The 13306-nt window shown below is 45.3% G+C and overlaps 1 protein-coding gene across 1 annotated transcript in view; it reads right to left on the bottom strand.

Moving 5' to 3' along the window:
- Window positions 1-13306, bottom strand: part of MACF1 (microtubule-actin crosslinking factor 1) — a 297509-nt gene that overhangs the window by 148430 nt on the left and 135773 nt on the right. The window lies entirely within an intron of this gene.

Genomic DNA, 13306 nt, shown 5'->3' with positions numbered 1-13306 from the left:
CCCAAAAGCAATAATGACTCTTTAGTAGCATTTTTAATTAAGTAAAATGTTTAGAAAAGAAAAAGAAATCTTTTTTTAAACAAATCTGTAACTGTAACTTTAACTGCTATATTGCTCTGTAGTATCATCTGGTTAATTCTCCTTTCTGCTTGCAATACAAAAGCCCATATTAGTAAAAAGGCTCCCTATAATTAAAGAGGAGAAATGGGAAATGAATACTTGCAAACTGAAACAGCTGAGGCTAGAAAATAATATACCAACCATTATCTTTCTCATCATTTCTAGCCCCCAATGTTATCTGACTATTCTCCCAGAACTGTAGGCACTCGAAGGGTTTGTGGCAAGGACTTTAGTAAAGAGCCAAACACTTCATTCAACAGGACCCACTAGCAGTGTGGGCAGGAGACAGGCATGGTGAGCTGAAAAATTTCAAGATTTTCCTTATTCCAATGAGCTATTTCTATTATGGCTACTGATGGCAGCTGGAGTGGGGGTCTGCGAGGAGGAAAGGGCCTGTGAAGGCCTCTGTCTGATATCAGCATACAACTGTACTCCCCCAGCCTCATTCCACACTTATTTTACCACCTGACCTCTAGCCCTGCGTCTGTGTTAACTATTTCCTGACATCAACTCCACAGGTGAGCAGAAAAGCAAACCGTTTGCCTTCTATTATCCAAACCCTTCAGCAAAAAAAAGAACCAGTTTCCTTTTCCTTCCATCCTGAAAGGAGCAGAACCACTTAGGAAACGGGTGTCCAGCCACAGCTGAGCCCCACTCCCGCCAGCACGACCCGGAGTGATCTGCTTGGCAGCCTGACTTATGCCAAGCACAGATACCAACATGGTATACTGGGAACTTGGATGATCTCCAGAGAAGAGTCACTATTCTGACATGTTTAACACAAACATCCAGAGTGGGGGGTGGGTTCGGGAGGGATGCTGTTGAGCCGCCAGGAGGGCTCCTCCTCAGGAAGGCGCTGGTGTGAGAGGAGCGGCATTTGCTCCCTTCCGTGTCCTCTGGGGCCTTCCACTCAGCAGTGGGCGCTCGTGCCTGAGTCTCCTACACGGTCAGGAGGCTCATACAGATGTGGGGATGTGCCGCCTGTCTGGCTGTGGCTGGCCGCGGGCCTGCTTGGAGGGGGGGATTTCCCTGAAGTCAGTTCCTTCAGGGATCCCTGAGGGCTTCAGGGCCCCTGGCCTGAGGACTTCATCCTAAAGGAATTCCACACGCAGCTTCTGAGTTACTTGTCATCTGCATTTAGGACGGTCAATCTGCGGCCCCTGTACCCCAGGATGGATGCAGGTCCTCAGACATGAGTGAGTTGTTTGAGTTGACAGTCGGTCACTTAGTTTTCAACCTGGGCTATAGAGTGATCTGGCTGTGTCCGCCTCCACATCCCTGTCGGACCGATACTGAACAGCCAAGGACTCATATTACTGTCCTTACTGTCAAACTATCCAGGTCGTGGCCAAAGGTCTCCCACCAATCTCTCCTTTAAGACTCCTCACCGGATCTAGCACAGACTAAAAGTGCCATGGTCCATCACCTGAACTGACTTACACCAGCAGTCCTTAAAATCTTATATTCCAAACCCTCAAAACCATACCCTCAGGCCCTCTCTGGTGGTGCAGCAGGTTAAAGCACAGCACTGAAAAGCTTAAGCCACTTCAGCATGAGTTTGACCACCGCCTGCCCCGGAGGAGATCCACATGGAGTGGCAGACCTCTCCTGACCCGCCCGCTACTTCCTCAGCAGTGTACTTCATCGATCTGCCTGTTCTGCTCCCCACTCTGTCTCTGGTGAATCCTCTCACCCTCCACATCTCTGGCCTGTACCCCAGTTCTGTATGAATAAATAAATCTTTAAAAAAAAAAACCACACCCTCAATTATAGGCACGTACCCTAAACTATAATAATGTCTCACAACTTCATGCTGAATGTCACTTGTATGCAAAGAGCAATCAGTTCACTGGCTGGTTTTATCCCCAAGTCATTCTATAAAAAGATAAAGGCTGACTTTGACACCCCCTCCAACACTTGTCTATCCCAGCCAGCAGCCTCAAAGTCTCCCTTCCCACCTGCACACGTATACACATACATGCCCACATGTGTGCGCACACACAACTTACTTTATATGGAAAAGCCTAAGGCAGCCTCATGCCCAGCTATAAAGTATTTTCCAGTGAACACTTTCCTGCTAACTGTTGAGAGTCTCCAAACTCTACAATAACAAAAGGCGCTGAGATAGGCTTATCCATGCAGGGAAATTCATCCCCGAGGAGCACCTTTTAAGCACCCATCTGCTTACAACCGGTGTCTCTCTTCAGCCCCTGTACCGGTGACCAGCGAGGTCCTGCTCTGCCACATCAGACTGCAGGCAGCTGCCACAGCTGAGCAAAGAAGCACCCTTCTCCATCCTCCCCTCTTGTGGCTCTGGGATCCTGGAATTTTCATTTCTTCTGCTGCAGAGGCTGATATGCCAAGCGCTCTTCAGCCACAGGTTAATTGTAACTTCAGCCACCTGCATGGTCACACACCCACCCGTGTGGCCAGGGTCTTCCTGAGCCCCCCTTCCCTCTCAGTGTCCAGATCTCTTGAATTCTCACTCCCAGATATTAAAAACCATTCACCAACACTCCACCACCCCCCTTCACCCCAGCAGCCATCCCTAATCCCTACCACCTACGCCTCAATGTGTACTACAAACAAAAATGTGTGAAAGCCAAAGCAAATCCAAACAAACTTTTTCTGGCTTGAACCTTCACATTGCCCTAATACCCACTCCACCGCCCACTACTCTCCAGACAGTTCTGTGGCCCTCTCCTCCAATTCTGGAATTAGGGTGAAAAGGAGGTAGCCCTCTCCACCTATACACATACTGAATGAGCGTTGTCACCAGCGTGTCCACACGGGAGTAGGATTGCATCAGCTCTAGCAAGAACACCGCACTCCATGGGAGAGCAGCAGTTACACCAGCAGATGACTGCTCACCCTCAACCTTCTCGTCCTTTCCACACCCATTTCGGAGATTTGGGCAGGCTCTCCACCATGCTGCACCAAGACTTCTAGCAGAGGAGTCTGACAAACAGACCAGCCTTGGAGGAAATACTACCTTGAATGGCACCTTGAGAGATAACCCCGCCAGACATCTCAAGCAATTAAGCTGCAAGGTTACCCAGAATCAAGGAGTCCCCAGAGACCACAGAACCCGGCTTCAAGCGTCAAGGGCCAGGCCTGAAATAGCCTCCGCTTGCCGAGCCCCAGCAGTCTCTAGCTCTCAGCCCGACACCGGGGCACATCTGAGAAGAAGCAACAAGGTCTTCGCTACTCACCACGCTCTAGTGAGTTGGAGGGCTGGGAATCCAAACTGCTGTTTGACTACCCCTTGAACACACCCACCTACCTCCTCCAGACACCATGACGGTATGTGGCTTGCCTCCAAAGAAAGGGTGCCATCCTCTTCTGAGAAGGACATGGAACTCTTTTCAGGTTCTGTATCTCTAGGCTGGACCCCAGGGAAGTGTGCCCCATCACTGCCATAGCCGGAGGAGGAGGGCAAAATGCTCACAGCCGTGCCACTGAAGGAGAGCTCGCTCTGAGATGCAGGCACTCTGGGGCGCTGGGGGGGCGCGTGACCCACGTGGGCAGGCTCTGGGCGCCTGTGGCCTCTCGACCAGCCCAGGAGTGATGAAGGAACAGAACGTTCTGCAATCCAGGAACCTGTCTGAGGGGCACTTAAAATACCCTTGTTTTCCCCCTCAACACTCCGGCCTCCAGAAAGTTGGTTTGTGTTTCCAGGGCGGGTGGGGTCTGTCCTGGGGAAAGTGCTGCTCTGAAACCCAGGCTGAGCGGCCCCTTTCTGTGCTGCAGTCACTCCCTGCACGGGCAGCAGCACAGCCCGGCTGCTGCAGGACGCCGTCCTCGGGAATTCCACCAGCTGGCTGACTGACTTCTCGCAGCTCCTTTCTGCTGGGTTATCACGCAGGTGAGCGATGACAGTCATCCCCTCTTCCTGGGAATCCCAGACCCCTCCAGCAAGTGATGACTCATTCCCTAACAAAAGGTGAGCAGTCTGGACCTCCCCTTGGAATCTCTCCTTCACCTGCACGATCATCCCCTGATCTCCCAGTGCTGAGATGGGGGCCAGGTCTCCAGGCTGTGAGATGTCTAGGGGGGGGTGCTCCGCCCCTCCCACTCCTTCCTTCTTTTCAAGACTCACTGTTAACTTCGTTAGTGTCTCCGTTTCTTCAGCGACTCCAGTGCCTTCCGAGGGTTCCTCCTCATGAGATGCCTCAGGAGTAGGGGTTTTTTTCCCCCTCCACTTCTTCCTGAACCGAACCCTTTTCTTAGGAGATATGGGAGCCTTCTCCGGAATAGCTACTGGGTCTTTTGGCTCCTTAACACAGCCCAGTGAATTTCCCATAGCTTTCCTCTCCTAATCTCAGCAGAAAACGCAGCTAAACCAGCTCTGGGATGCCAGAGAAAGCCCGACCTTGGCTTCATCGGATTAGATGCACATTTGAAAACATGCACTACGCTGGCAATGCCTCCAATTCTCTAGCTCCCTCCCCGCCTCTCTCTGTCTCTCCCAGCCGCTGCCTGCCGATTCAGACAGCCATCTTACAGGCTCAGAGCTGCAACAAGACAAATTCAAAGCATCTCACTGCAGTTCAGAAATCACTTGACCTAAAAGCAGACAGAAACCGGATTGGCTGCAGCTTCCTCTCTCCAAATATGAGGTAATTGGAGCACTGCCCTCCGTAACACAAACAGAAAGCAAAAAGGAGCTAGGAACCAGGGGAGGGAGAAGCCAGGGAGGGTGAAGAGGAGGGGGGAACTGAAAGAGTAAATGGGAAAGGGAGGGGGAAAGGAGAGAGGCCCTGGGAGAAGGTAGCGTGAAGGAAGGAGGAGGAGGAGAAAGAGGTAAAGGCAAACCAGCACTGGCGGAGACAGGCAGCCCAGAAGGGCCACGATGAGCCAAGGCTGCAGTTATGGCTCCCGAACTCTGACAGAAGAGATTCCAATTGTTGCACCAAGGTGTCCAAAAGAAAATACGGAGCAAGGTGTGTGTGCGTGTGTGTAGTCATGATTTTCCAGATCAGAAACAATAAAATTATTTTAATCAAATTTTCACCAAAAGAGAAACAAAAGCCTAATCCTCATAGCTCAAAAAAGAAATTGAGGTTTTAAAAATCAAGCATTTGTTCCTCACCTTCTCCCCATAAAGAGAAAGATCTGCTAATCCTGCTGACTAATAACACAAAGAAAAATCCTGGAAATCTGTTCTGAGAGCAATATATACAAGCTAGGTAAAAGGTAACACTTCCAAATATAACAGAAAAGCAATGTCTCTGTGAGCAATAATCGACAGAAACACTGAGCAGTGATTACTGATGTTGCTTCTAGTCTAGCTAACGTTTGCTATTACTCATATGCCCAGCACTGGGCTGAACTATGGATTATCTCATTCAATTTTTATAGTAATCATGAAGTCAAAATGGTTATTTTACATTTTATAGGTAAACTGAGGTTTAAGAAAAATAATTAATTTGTTCAATGGTACACAACTGTTAAGTGGAAAAGCCACAGCATGAAGGCCTGTTTAAGACTAAATTTCAACCCAGATGTGGCAGGGAAGGAAGGTTATGCTCAGCTAAATACAACAGGAAGACACCCCACTGTTCTGAATAGCCAAGTAGACTCCCATGGACCAAGAGCTCAAACAATCAGAGAGCACTGCCACTTGGGAGTAAGAAAGGAATTTGCTAAAATGAGGTCCAGGTGGTTTGCACTCAAGCTGCAGCAGGGCAGGAAGTTTGAATTACAGTATAGAGTTGGAGTGAAAAATCACCGTTATGTCCATGGGCCTCCCCCACCACAGTTTAAAAATTTTTTACAGTGTCGGTTGGAATAGCACCACAGGTCAAGGGGCTCTGAGTGGCATGGAAGGAAAGAGGTTGTGCGAGTTTCTTGCTCGCCACAGCGCTTTACTCTAGACCAAAAGGAGCCAGGCCACAGGGTGGCTTGCCTGCCCATGTCAGCACTGCCGGTCTCCTCTGGACACCTGAAATCTGCCCTCCACAAAGGGGAAGCACGACAGACCCCCAGGCAGCAGCTCCTGCAGCACAGGGGGACCCACTGAGCTGGCTGCAGTGGGTGCCCTTCCTCTCAGCCAGCTGTGGCCGTGGGGCACCTCACTGCCCGCGCCATCACTGACTGAATTAGCATGGGGGGGCGGGGGCCGCGCGAGACACAGACTGCAGGAGGCTTTCCATGAGCAAGAAATCTAACACTACAATGTAAATTCTATCTAGGCAGGCGCCAGGCCTTCTCTCTGCCAAAGTGGAGATCTGGAACTAAGCAACTTGTAAGTGGCACTGAATTTTATTAATGAAATATAAGCAAACCAAATCCCTGAAACTGATCCAGCTCAGAGGGAAGAGACACCGCTGTTTAGCGTGGCCTTCTCTGGAAACCGGGCAGAACCTGACGTATTTACTTCTGGGGCCTTTTCTTTTTAAAACTTCTGCATATGTGGGGAAAATCAGGCCCTCATTTCCCTCTGCCTCAGAAGAAAGCTGCTTTAGGAAAGGAGCAGGAAGGTTTCAGTAAGGTGGACCTAGGTTCAAGTCCCCAGTTGGGTTAACTTAGCAATTTTACTAGATGATTCAGTGCTTTTTGTAAAATGCAGACACCGCCACCTACTTACAGGGGCTATAAAGAGGGATAATGAGATAATAGCCATAAAATACCTGGTTCGGTGCCTGATCTAGATTAAGTCCCTTTTCTTCCCATGTATTACTGGAGCTAAATGTTGCAAGGCACTTCACCAACCATGGCCCTGATACCCTTTTCGTCTTGGCCAGTTTCTAAAGAAAATATGTATGTTCCAAGGTTTGATGTGTGAACCTTGTTTTTCTTCATCAGAAGAGCCTGCACTGTTTTACCAGAGAGGTTAACTTATTTCCACAAGTAAGCGAACTCTGGTTACCAGGACCTTTGCCCATACCTTTCCTGCAGCCAGCCTGGGCTCTTAAACACATAGCCTGCTACCTTCTGGAAGGCAGCCCTTTAGGGCCACCCTATTCTTTATGACCTCTCCCTCTAGTTAGTGCCTTACTGTCCCTAGAAGTCTCACAGAGTGAGCCACAGAAGACTCCAGAGTGAAAGTCACTCACTCATCCCACAAACATGAATGGTGCCTCATTTCATGCCAAGCACTGTGTGCCAGAAAGCGCACAAACATGGAAATCTCAAGTCAACCCCACTAAGAGCACTCTTGACCTGAACGCTCTGAATTTTTCTTTATTTCAGAGTGCTAGATACACACTAGTATTACATAAACATGTCAGAATTGGCCAATCAATTTTGTCAGATTCTGATCATCGAGAATTTATTCCTTAGAAAAGCTATACCTCCCAAGACATACCTTAAAGGAGGCTTGGACAAAACCAAGAGACGGGGCCTAGCAGTACTGGATGTTACCCAAAACCCAGTTGGTCTCTGTGTATTTGCGCATCTGAACAATGGGCCCGGAATGCAGACAGTGCCGTCTATGCCGTCCGCCCCACAGCTGTGAGAGGGTCAGAGTCATAAAATATTCATTCACCTAACAAATATTTATTGAGTGCCTGCTCTATGCCAGGCAATGAAAAGGACAAAAGACACAAAATCCCTGCCGCTATTAAGCTTGCAGCCTACTGCAGGGTTCCAGACATCAAATAAACATGTCAGACGGTAGTAGGTGTTATCCAGCCAACTCTCCAAGCCACACAGAGCTTGTGAGAGTAAAGTGGCCAAGTGGCCAAACAAAGGAGAAGCCCAACCAGCAACTCGAATCCTGTGCTGACCAAAACACCCACTTTTTTGTCTGCACACAGACACACAGATTTTACTGCAGCAATGAATGCCTTCTTCCTACGATTAAATCATAAACTGCAAAGACTAGCTGTGCTGCACAGCTGAATGAGGTTCCGCTCACATTACAGTTTACGTGATTCAGTTGAGAGGACCGGATCAGCTCCTCCCGTATCAACACAGATAAACCCAGAACCAAGTCTAGCTTTATAAAGTTACATAAAAGGTGCAAGCAGAGTCAAACATAAAGACACAAGTAACAGCACATATTGTCTGTGAATACCTCACCTGTCACACACTGACAGACAGCAAATATCAACTGAAGATGTTTGGGGGGTGGCAGAGGGAACAAGTTGCTGTATCTGAAATATCTCATTTCTTTAAAGAGAAAAAGGAGGGGAAAGTCTAAAGCAAATAAAACAGAATAAACATCTGTTTACTCTTAAGATAACTAGATATACAAAGATCTGTTACACATTTCTTTGTACTCTTATGATACCTGAAAATTGACAACTAAAAATGCACATTAAAAAGAGCCCCTACTGGGTGATTTGGTGATGGGAAACCCGTGGGGATTACAATTGAGATGAAAAAAAAATGTGCAAAATGATGTAAAAATAAACTTTTTAAAAAAAAAAAAAAAAGAGCCCCTACTAGGGAGGGAAATGCACTGGACTATATGACACTCGGGGGATTTGGTGATGGGAAGCCCATGGAGATTATCACTGAGATGGAAAAAGTCACAAAAGGATGTGCAAAAAAAACAAACTATTATATTATTTTAAAAAAAAATCTTGCATATAACTATCATACCACTATCATATATGAGAAAATTAAGTGCTCTAATATCATATAGTTGTTTAAAAATTCCCAAATTGTTCACAATCTCTTTTATAGTATTTTTTTTCCAATCAGAATCCATCCAATCAAGGACTATAAATACCTTTGGCTGCTACTGTGTCTTAAGTTGAATCTAAAGCTGTCACTACCACCTGTGTCTCCCACCTGTAACACTGTCTAGTTGTAGAACCTGTATTGGTTTAGTTTTCCACCACTGAATGTTAAAATTCCCTGTTTGAAAGAAATTCTCAGAAGTAAAGTTGTTGGAACAAAGGCAGATAAAGAAAAAGAACCCCTACCAGTTAGCTCCAGTTTAGTACATTAGTTCTTTAATGATAAAACACTTTAGAAGCCATAAACCTCTTCGTGAAATTAGCAATATTGCAGTCTCATCGGTAGTGCAAAAATTTAAATTAGAACCAGTATCTCCTTTAACTGAGTACTCCCTTGAGTAGTAACCACCAACTACATCTATATTATTGCAGATGTCTAAATTCACATCATTGCTCTATTCCATCAGCTCCAACAACAGAGTTCAGCATAATAACTATCTTACCACTCCCCTAACATCTGACAGTTCTACTCTGCACCTCTGCTTGGCTGTATAGATATGTGCTCTTGGTGAGAACAGCTGACAGTTGCTCAGTAACAAAAGGCTAGAAAGCCATAACCATAGATAAGTAGCAAGAGACTTATCACATCCTGTCTGAAGCAAGAGAGAATAGAGGCTCTAAACATATAATCCTGAATCAGTTTGCGAGCAGAACTTTCCCCACACTCCCGAATACCAGCTAATATAAGCAAACACCAAACTGTCAAAAACAGCACAGAAAAGGAATTAGTAGTTAGTTACATCTGAGAAAATAAGGGGGGGCCACAGAGCTTCCCACCATGAGAGGACAAGATAGGGGCCCAGCTGTGCTGCAACAGTCAGGAGGAAAAAGCAACCAGCCAGCATGGTCTGTGCAGAAGACAGACTAAGACAGTGAAAGGCAGCAGCGCAGAGAACTTTGGATGAGCTCTAAGGCCTGGGAAGTGTTAAGATCCACTAATAACTTTCACAAGTGGCTACAACCATGGCGTCCACCTCCTGATTCCCTAACTCCCATCAAGTTATTTTACTGTATACTTGCTTCCCCGAAGTATTTAGACAAACTGAACTGAGTCTGGTCTAATTCAATTCTGAATTTCTCAGACTCTACATTAAGTCCTCTGCATAGCTGGTCCTCTGTAAATGTGGAGTTCAGTTAAAGAACACATTTAAACTAAAACCACAAGGGCACCGCTTCACACCCACCATGACGGCTATAGTCTAAAACAGTCACAAATGTTTGTGACAATGTAGAGAGACAGGGACCCTCATAAACTGCTGCTGAGAATGTAAAGTGGGGCAGCCACTTTGGAAGGCAGCTTGGCATGTTCTTAAAAAGTTGTGTATAAATTATCGATAAAACAATCCCACTCCTAGAGAAATGAAAACATACATCCATACAAAGACTGGTGTTCAGGTATTCACGTCAACATTATTTGTAACAGCCCCAAAGTGAAAACAACCCAAATTTCCATCAACTGCCAAATCAATAAAATCTCTGGTTTATCCAAGTAACAGAATACTACTCAGCAATCAAAGAAATGAAGTACTGGTATAATTGCTTTGACACGAATAAACTTCAAAATGATGAGGCTAATCGAAAGAATCCAGAGACAGAAGAGCATGTAATATCTGGTTCCATTTATAGGAAATGTCCAGAATAGGATGATTTATGAGACAGAAAAATAGATTAGTGGTTTCCTGAGGCTGATGATGGAAAGGACGGATAATTGTAAATGGGCAAGTGGGGTCTTACTGGGATGATGAAAATGTTCTAAAATTGGATTGTAGTGATAGTTATATAACTCAAAAGAATCACTGAGTTATACAATGAAAATGGATCAATTTTATGGTATGTAAATTACATTCCATACAATTACATTGTTCTTAAAAACAAACAACAGAAGGATAATCAAAATGGTGTTTTAGGCACAGTTAGCTGTAGGAAGGGGTGGGGTGAAGGCAGAAGCGAGGTTCCTCTGAACACCTCCATGTTTACTTCTTAAAATTTCTCTTTGGAACAGTGTCAATGGATTTGTAAACTTAAAACTGAGAGGAGAAAAAAGTAAACACATACAAAAAATAGATTTAATTCGTGTACTAGATTAATGGCTTAATGACAGAAATGATCTCAATGACTTTAAAATATAATTTTGTGTACGTCCTTAGGAGATACACAGTAAGAGCAAAAAACATGCAAAGAAATCATAAGCTTCTCACTAACCACACTGTTACCAGTACTGATGTTTTGACTCAAACATATAACATGGTATGTATGATTTTACAGATGTGTGCATCTGAGAAAAGGGAATAACCTAGATTTTCAGTGTGAGAAAAAAAATGGATTCAAATATGAAGTCAAACAAGTTAAAACTTTAAATCTAAATCTGAATTAGAAATATAAGTATAAATTCATAATTTTTAATGGATAAAAATGTATTGATAGTCTAGTTCTGTCCACAGAAAAAGCCTAGAAACAATGACCAAGCCCAAAGCACTCAGGCTGTGGAAAAAAGGATCGGAGTTTCTCGTAGAAACTGCTACTACCTCATCACACAAGAAATAAGGGAAATTATCAAAGACTACAGGGCTCATGTCAAAGTGCTCAGAGTTAACTTTAAGAGGTTTAATCGTAGTCAGCGGTGCAGCTCTTTAAGTGTTAGAAGTAAATATTGCTGTATTTGGTTGGAACATATTTAAGGCTGTTAAAAATTCTAGCAGTGATAACTAAGAACCAAAAAAAATCACCTTGGTCACATTTAGAGAATATTAGGGAACCAACTAATTATCCTGAAAACAAGCAAAGAGGTAAGAGGGAAGCATTCGTCTTTTTATCTTGCTTTCCTATGAGAACTATTTCTCAGGGTAATTGATGAGGTGAAATTTTGAAGGAATTACAGAAGCTGAATATCATCATCTTTCAACTTCTAATGAAGACAGACCGCGCACATGTCGTGTCTTCTGTGTGCAGTGAGGAAAGTCTATAACTCAGCATGACCAACCCCCTCTTCCCTTCCCCCTCCCCCAAAATGAACCTGAATGTTACTGAGCCTCTTGGGTCTGGATCTAAACCACTAATTTACAGGTAACACAACTGAGAGAGGGAGACATTGTAGGAAGACATCTCCAAAATGCTAATAGTATCTTTATAGACCTTGTCAGACAAAAGACCAGATTTTCCTCAAAAAAAACTGCAAGGGGGGCAGAGGAGAAGGGGAGGGAGAAATTTAATGCAATGTGGGCATCTTATTCGTATTCTGATACAAAGAAACCTTTCTTTTAAGGAGTTATTTGGGAAAATCTGAATACTGAGCAGGTATTTCATCATTTTAAGTACTAATGTTAAGGTGTTCTAATACTGCAGCTGCTTAAATTAAGAGATACACACTGAAGCATTTACAGATGAAGTTCTATGAAGCTTGGAGTCTCTCCCAGAACAGCCCGCTGGGGCGCGGCTCAGGCACCCAACAGTGGCACCATGCCGGCGCGAGCGAGGGCACGTGGGCTTCTTCAGGCTCTGCCCTCTGCTTTTACCAGTGTCTGAATCTTTCAGATCAAATTTTTCAGAAGAGGGAAAAGTAACTCCAGGAAAGAAACAGTTGCATTACCCCAACCTCCTCTGTCCCCGTATAATTTTAATTCACCAGTTCATTTTTTGTTCCCGGGCCACTGAGTTTCCCTTTTTTTAAAGAGCTGGGTGGCATTCAGGGTAAGGAGGTGCAGTGGGTGGGGTCCTCTTCCCTCACACCTAAAAAGCTCCCTGGGCGTGCACAGTGAGGTCAAGTTTGTGGCCAACAAGAACAAACGAAACAGTGTCTCTAAAAATTCCTCCTCTGTGCTACCAAGGAGCTAATACCATTCCTCTGCGAAGCTCAATACAGGCCTTGTTCCCACCCTGCCAGCGCACACTTGCCAGGTTCAGGCTCCCAGTTACCCCCAAGTCCAAAGCATGTCTGAGAGCCCCTATGGTTCCAAAAAAACACACGTTACCCCACGCTATGGATTGCCAGCACTGGCTCCAAACCAAAGCCTAAACTCTTAAAAAAAATTGTCTTCAGGTTCTACGAAAAATTCCGGGGCTCCTGCTATTTGGTCTTTAACCACCAGGTGGTGCTAACTCCCCAACTAGGATGCACAGCGGCTTCAGCCCCTGGAGTTAATGCTTCTCCCATCTGTCTAATAAGAGTTCTCTCTCATCCATCAGCCTCCTATAAAGCAACTGGGTATTGGAGATTCTAGAGAGAAATGGTTTTGTTTGGTTGGGTTAAAGTGATTCAAGGCAGTCTTCTTCTAAAACTTGGACTGTACTTTGCACTTTCTTCTAGTAGTGATATAAAGTAGGAAAGAAAATGTGCCTTCTTAGTTAGCAGGGGGAGCAACAAGAAGCACATGACGCCAGTACTCCTGGGTGTGATGGAGGCTAGAGCTGAACTTGTGATCACATACACAGGCCCAGAGATGAAGATGCTTCTGTGGACTGCATGTCTGTGTCCCCTCACAATTCTTATTTTAAAGCCT

Source organism: Condylura cristata, unplaced genomic scaffold (genome assembly GCF_000260355.1).
Source record: "Condylura cristata isolate star-nosed mole 26May11 unplaced genomic scaffold, ConCri1.0 scaffold00008, whole genome shotgun sequence".
Classification (NCBI taxonomy): Eukaryota; Metazoa; Chordata; class Mammalia; order Eulipotyphla; family Talpidae; genus Condylura; species Condylura cristata.
The sequence above is the reverse complement of the archived record's forward strand: the minus strand, read 5'-3'. Positions and strand labels throughout refer to the sequence as shown.